Here is a 6,249-nt window from a genome sequence, read left to right on the forward strand (position 1 = left end):
ATGTTATTTTGTGATGGTAGTCATTTTGCACAAGCTTAATCATATGTTCAATCATCAAAATTAACTAAAACGATATAACAAAATGCAAACACACACAGGAAAATGTAAATAACATAATACAAAATGACACAACATAGCAGCTTTAAAAGGATAATGTATTCAACACTTCCAAAGGTAAGCACACACAAAACAAAATGATACCCCAAAATCCTTTTCTGAGACCTTGCCACAAACACTGCCACTACATAATTGGAAACTTGTAGCCACAAGAGCCAAAACTGTAGCAAAACAAAAACCATGATTCCTGGATCATGAAGCAAACAGAAGGAGATAGGATTATATTTGATGACGAAGATTCCATTGAAATGAATGGAAGTTATTGATGAAAACAAAACAAGAGAATTGAAATCAAGATTGAAATAAATCTAAATCGAAATCTAAATCTAATTCGAAATTAGCTACTTAGAAATTGAAAACAAAGAGAAAAGAAACAATAACATTTAGAAAACAATATCAACAATCTCGAATTGATCCCATTATCTAAAATTAGAAACTTTAAGAACAAAATGAATGAAATTAATTAATAGTTTAAAGATGAATACAAAAATTAACCACCCCATACATATAAAAATGAAATTAACCCTATTGAAAAATGTAAGGGGGTGGGGTATCACTTTCTCTGAAACTACTCTTGAATCTGCGAGGTACGTTGCGGAGGTACCTCATCTGACCTGTCCCAGTCGTCTTCCTTTGGATCGCCTTCACACTCCGGTGATCTGAAAACATGCCCACATCAGATCAATACAACCAACCAGTATATATATATATATATATATAGAGAGAGAGAGAGAGAGAGAGAGAGAGAGAGAGAGAGAGAGAGAGAGAAAGAGATAGAAAAGGCTTACATGTCCTCTTATGGGCAGCAGGGAAAGCACAAGTAGAGCATCGGCTCTTCTAGAGATGAAAGCTACGGCGGCCACACCTCACACAGAGGATGTGGGTCTTGTTCCTTCTCTTACCAAAACTCCATGTTCCCTTCCCCCCTTCCCCTGTTACCATTCATTCACTTCTATAAGCCCCTACACATATATTTGTATGTATAGAGATAGAGAGAGAGAGAGAGGTTACCATTGTTGCACAGCTGCAAGAAACCCTAGACCTGTGAGAGTTGTTTTCGAGAAGATGATAAATATATATGGTGAACGAGGTGAATGCGTGTGAGTTGAGAGGTTTACGGTTGGCTAAGTTGAATCTTGCTGAGCCTCCAGACGGGCTTCAGTCCAATTTCACTGAAAATAAGGTGGAGGGAAATGGGGAAATAGAGAAACAGAGAGCGAGAGGGACAAAGATAAAGAGAAGAAGAGAAATAGAGAGAGGAAGAGAAAAACCTCAATGTTGAAGCAAAGCAATGCGAGCGGCAGTGGCGATGTAATGACGCGCGACAGTGGAAGATCGAGGGTGAACGACGGTGGAAGACCCACGGTGACTGTGAACGTCGAATCAACGATGGTGAGTCTGTGAGAGAGAGAGAGAGAGAGAGAGAGAGAGAGAGAGATTGAACTTGTTTGGGTGTATGTACATATTGATAGAAAATATGAAAAAAATAAAATAAATCATAACTAATAAATTGGGCGGTGATGTGACTGTATTCCCACCAAAAAAAATAAATCTGTGTCTTTTGAAATTGTTTAACTTTATTGCTGACTAACTGTTTTTTGGTCACTAAAAATAAGTATTTGTCGATCACATTTTTGGTCTGCAAAGATCAAAAGTAAAAAAATTTTATTAATATTTGGCGACGAAAAGATTAGATTAGTCGCAGAAAAGGTACCTTCGTTGACAAACCTTTTCAATCGTCAAATCTCAATCAACGATGATTAAAATATTAGTCACTAAAAGTATTAATTTGGCGACTATTTTTTTGGTTGCTGAAAATAAGTTTTTGGCGACCAAATTTTTGGTCGCCAAAGAAAAAAATAATTTTTTATTTTCCATTCGGTGACTAAATTGTTTTAGTAGCCAAAACTCAATATACGGCAACTAAAGTATTTTTTGGTCGGGGAAAATAAGTTTTTGGTGACCAAAATTTTGGTCGCCAATTCCACAACCAACTTATTTTTGATCTTCCGGGACCAACTTATTTTTTGGTCGCCAAAATATGACCTTCCGTGACCAAATTTATAGTTGGTCGCTAAAAGCATATCACTTTCTGCGACCAACTCATTTTTGGTCGCCAAAATATGACCTTCTGCGACCAACTCATATTGGTCGCCAAAAATAATGATCATTCGCGACTAATAAATATTTGGTTGCCAAAAAAAAACTTTCAGCTACCAACTTTTATATTGGTCACGGAAAGTGGTTGCTAAAAGTGCAGATTTTTGTAGTGTTAGGGCAAGAGAAGCAGCAAAACTTCGTTGAATAGGAACTTCAACCCATGTAGTTTGATTTGATCAACATATCTAAACTACATATTCCTTTCTAATACACTTACATACATGTGAATTTTAATTTCAACACCAAGATTTGCAAAGAAACCTACAATTTATGAGATATATAACTGACAAAACACAGTGGACATGACAGAGCATCAAATGTAATAATCAAACTCAAAGGATATCAAAAATTTCTAGTTGGTCAATGGGCTCCACAGCATACTCATCGACATCATTCGGTGCAGTTCTAGTTTGACGCTCCTTTTTTTCATAAACAATGGGATTGGCATTGATTAAACTAAAAACCATTTTCCTCAGTCAACCTGATGCAGTTTGCAGAACCTTCACATCAAAAACATTAAAAACTATGGTCCATGCTCAAAAGCGACCAAATTGAAGCCAAAATGATATTTAATTATTGCATAAGCATTGAATACTATTGTCCCCTTGTTCATAAATCATAGGATGATGTGAGAAAGGAAACAGAATAACAATAAATCAGCAGATTCACATTCAATTCCAATTGAAGTTCTTCACGGCCTAAATCTGCTTAACAAATCGTCCTTTATTATAATACATGATCACTCACCGATACATCATTAACCCCAAATTGTAAAAAACAGCACGTTGAAGCGGGGATATCTAATGATTTCTATAATCAACTCATGGAAAAGAAAAAGAAGAAAGAAAGATGGGGAAATGGCAAAAAGAAACCCAAAGTTTGACCCTTATAACAAAATAAAAACCAAAGTTTTTAATTTTGTCCAATTAAACCCTAATCTTTTGATTTGTTTTCAGTCTAAATCATCAGCCAATTTTTGTTAAGTAAAACCAACCGAAAAAAGATATTTTAGACATTAAACTCAATGTAGGTGTACATAAAATGTCTAAAATATCATTTTTCGTTGAGTTTAATGATTAAAAAATATATTTTTTGTCAGTTTTACTTAACAAAAAAAGACAAATGGTTTAGATTGAAAACAAATAAAAAGTTTAGGGTTTGAATTGGTATAGTTAAAAACTCAGTTTATTTTATTACAAGGGTCAATTTTTATTTTATTTTATTTATTCATTTATTTTTTTTTTGCAATTTCCCCAAGAAAATCACTTTGTCTTATTCGATTATACAGGAAAGGTCTGTCCCTTCTCCATTAGAAGAAAGTAGATGATCACGTAGGGTGCATGAACCAAAGAAAGGGAATACTCAGCTTGAGAAATTGAATTCCACAAGTTCGAGTATCTGCGCATTGGAGGAGGACAGAGAGAAGACTAATTCCTTGATACCTTATTCTGCTCATTTTTTATATACATCATTAGTTAGCTTTTTAGGGGATTCTTTAGGATAAGCCTGATATTCATAAGAAAAAGACAATACCATTAACTAGTTTCATCCTCACTTTTGGTTCCCTCATCCATTACCAATGTTTCATTCATGATTTTCAACCCATATATGTGATGTTTATATATTTCCCCAAATTGACAGCTCAACTGCTGAAATTTTTTATTTCTTTTCTAAACAATCCTTTGTCAAATGTAAGTACAAATATTTTTCCTCCACATGTTAGTAAACAACTACAACATCAATTGTTTCAAGAGATTGAAATAGTGTACCCAAGTGCTGAAACTAGGGTTAAAAAATGTAAATCTTAATCATGGTCAAGATATGTCAATTTGGGGGTATTTTAAAGCATTTATTATTAGAATAACAAAATTATATTGCCTATACACCCCCTACCTGAACATAACAGATCAAATTATAAACTAAAACAACCTCCAAATCAAAGAACATGCCTTCAAACCACAAAAATCAAATATAGGGTCTCACATACATACATATACACATATATAACTTACAAATCTACAAGAAAATACACACATGCGTGTATACATACTGGATTTTCGAATGACAATGATTATCTCCAAGATTCTGGGAACTTTTATAGCAGTTTAAGTGAAAATTAACAAGTAATTTATATAAAATAGATAGATTTTATAGCAGTTTAAGTGAAAATTAACAAGTAATTTATATAAAATAGATAGATATGTAAAGATTTATACCTTTCGATGTGAGAGAACAGAGTGCTGGAGAGAGGGAGAGAGCGCCTAAAATTGAGGAAGAAACAAGGGATAGAGATTGTTAAAGAAAAAAAAAAAAAAAAAAACCAAGGTATGGAGAGGCAAGAAAAAGAAGGTATATATTTAGGGAAACACTATAGGCACCTTATGAGGACCAAATTTTGGAATTGTATTATTAGTATATTAATTGGTATAATAATTGATGTGTTGTATTATTGTATAATAATAAGTAAAGAAAATAGACATGCACATATTTTAGCATAAAACTCAAAAAGTCACAAAAAAATTAAAAAATTAATAATCTATATCAAAAAAATTAAAGATTCATTTTTCTCTTTACTTTTTGTACATCTTTTCGTAAAAAAATTAAAAAGTTATTCCAAACATATTAACTTTTTTTACCTCATATTTTAACCAAAAAATCAAAAAATTATTAAAATAGTCTGTTCCTAAACGAGATCAAATCTTTTTAAAAATAAGTCATAGTAAAATTGTCCCTAAAAATAATTTGGGTGAAGCACTAATAAATCCCAAATAGTAATTTTATAAACTATTTGGTCCTTTCTTTTTTCTTATAGACTCAAAGGTCTCATTCTAGTATGAATGACATAAAGGGTCAAGTATAAACGGGCGTGTGTTGTGTGTTGAGGGATAAATGTGGGTCTTCTCATAATGTTGAAATTATTAAACATAACACTTCAAAAAAACTCTTTAGTGTACTTTTTCCAAACGTAACACTCCAATGTAATACTCTAAAAATATAACAATCCAATGTAAGATATTAAAAAATTCCTTAGTATACTTTTTCCAAACGTAACAATGTAACATTTCAAAAAAACTCCTTAGTGTGCTTTTTCCAAACGTAATACTCTAATTAATGTAACACATAAAAACTCCTTAGTGTACTTTTATCAAACGTAACAACATAAAAAAACTCCTTAGTGTATTTTTTTTCAAATGTAACACTCCAATTAATGTAACATACAAAAACTTTTTACTGTACTTTTTTCAAACGTAACACTCTTTTATAAACACTCCAATATAATACCAGCAAATCATACTAACAAAAATATAGATTTCCATGCCTGACAACCAACACTTTAGTCACCAATCCCCCCCACCCCCCCCCCCAAAAAAAAAAAAAAAAACTTCTACATCTCACCTTTCTAGTTCCATACCAAAAATAAAAAAAAAAATTGGCAAAATGAATCACAAAATGACATTAATTTAAACTCAAATGACACTAAGGCTTCGTTTGGGAATAGGCCTTTTTAGTAACTTTTTGACTTTTTGACTAAAATATGATGTAAAAAAAACTAGTATATTAGGATAACTTTTTAATTTTTTACGAAAAGATGTGCAAAAAGTAGAGAGAAAATGAAATCTTTGATTTTTTGATATAGATTGTTGGCTTTCTAAGTTTTTTTAGTAACTTTTTGACTTTTTAACTAAAATCACCACTTACCAAACAAGGCCTAAATCAAATAAATACAACTTTTCAAAATAAAAAGGACTAATTGGTTCATAAAAAAACTCTTACGACTAAATGGATCAACATTCCGCTATATGAGATTTATGAGTAAATTTTTCAAATAATTTTTTGTGACAATTTTTTGCATATGTCGCTAAAAATTAATAATTAGTAACTTTTTTTGTCACAATTTTTATAAATAATTAGTGACATTTATTTGTGATGAATTTTTAAATTGTCACTAAAAATTAAAAATTAGTGACTTTT

General features: G+C 31.7%; 1 long non-coding RNA gene across 1 annotated transcript; it reads right to left on the reverse strand.

Moving 5' to 3' along the window:
- Positions 1-511: 511 nt before the first annotated feature.
- On the reverse strand, positions 512-4,661 carry LOC114256532 (uncharacterized). Its single transcript, XR_014335449.1, has 5 exons — positions 4,494-4,661; positions 1,389-2,777; positions 1,129-1,289; positions 906-1,049; positions 512-776 (listed from the first exon to the last, which is right to left on the reverse strand). It is a non-coding gene; the product is annotated as an uncharacterized LOC114256532 (long non-coding RNA).
- Between the last annotated feature and the right edge of the window lie 1,588 nt (positions 4,662-6,249).

The sequence above is a fragment of the Camellia sinensis genome, chromosome 7 (assembly GCF_055761805.1).
Source record: "Camellia sinensis isolate YWXY chromosome 7, ASM5576180v1, whole genome shotgun sequence".
NCBI lineage: Eukaryota > Viridiplantae > Streptophyta > Magnoliopsida > Ericales > Theaceae > Camellia > Camellia sinensis.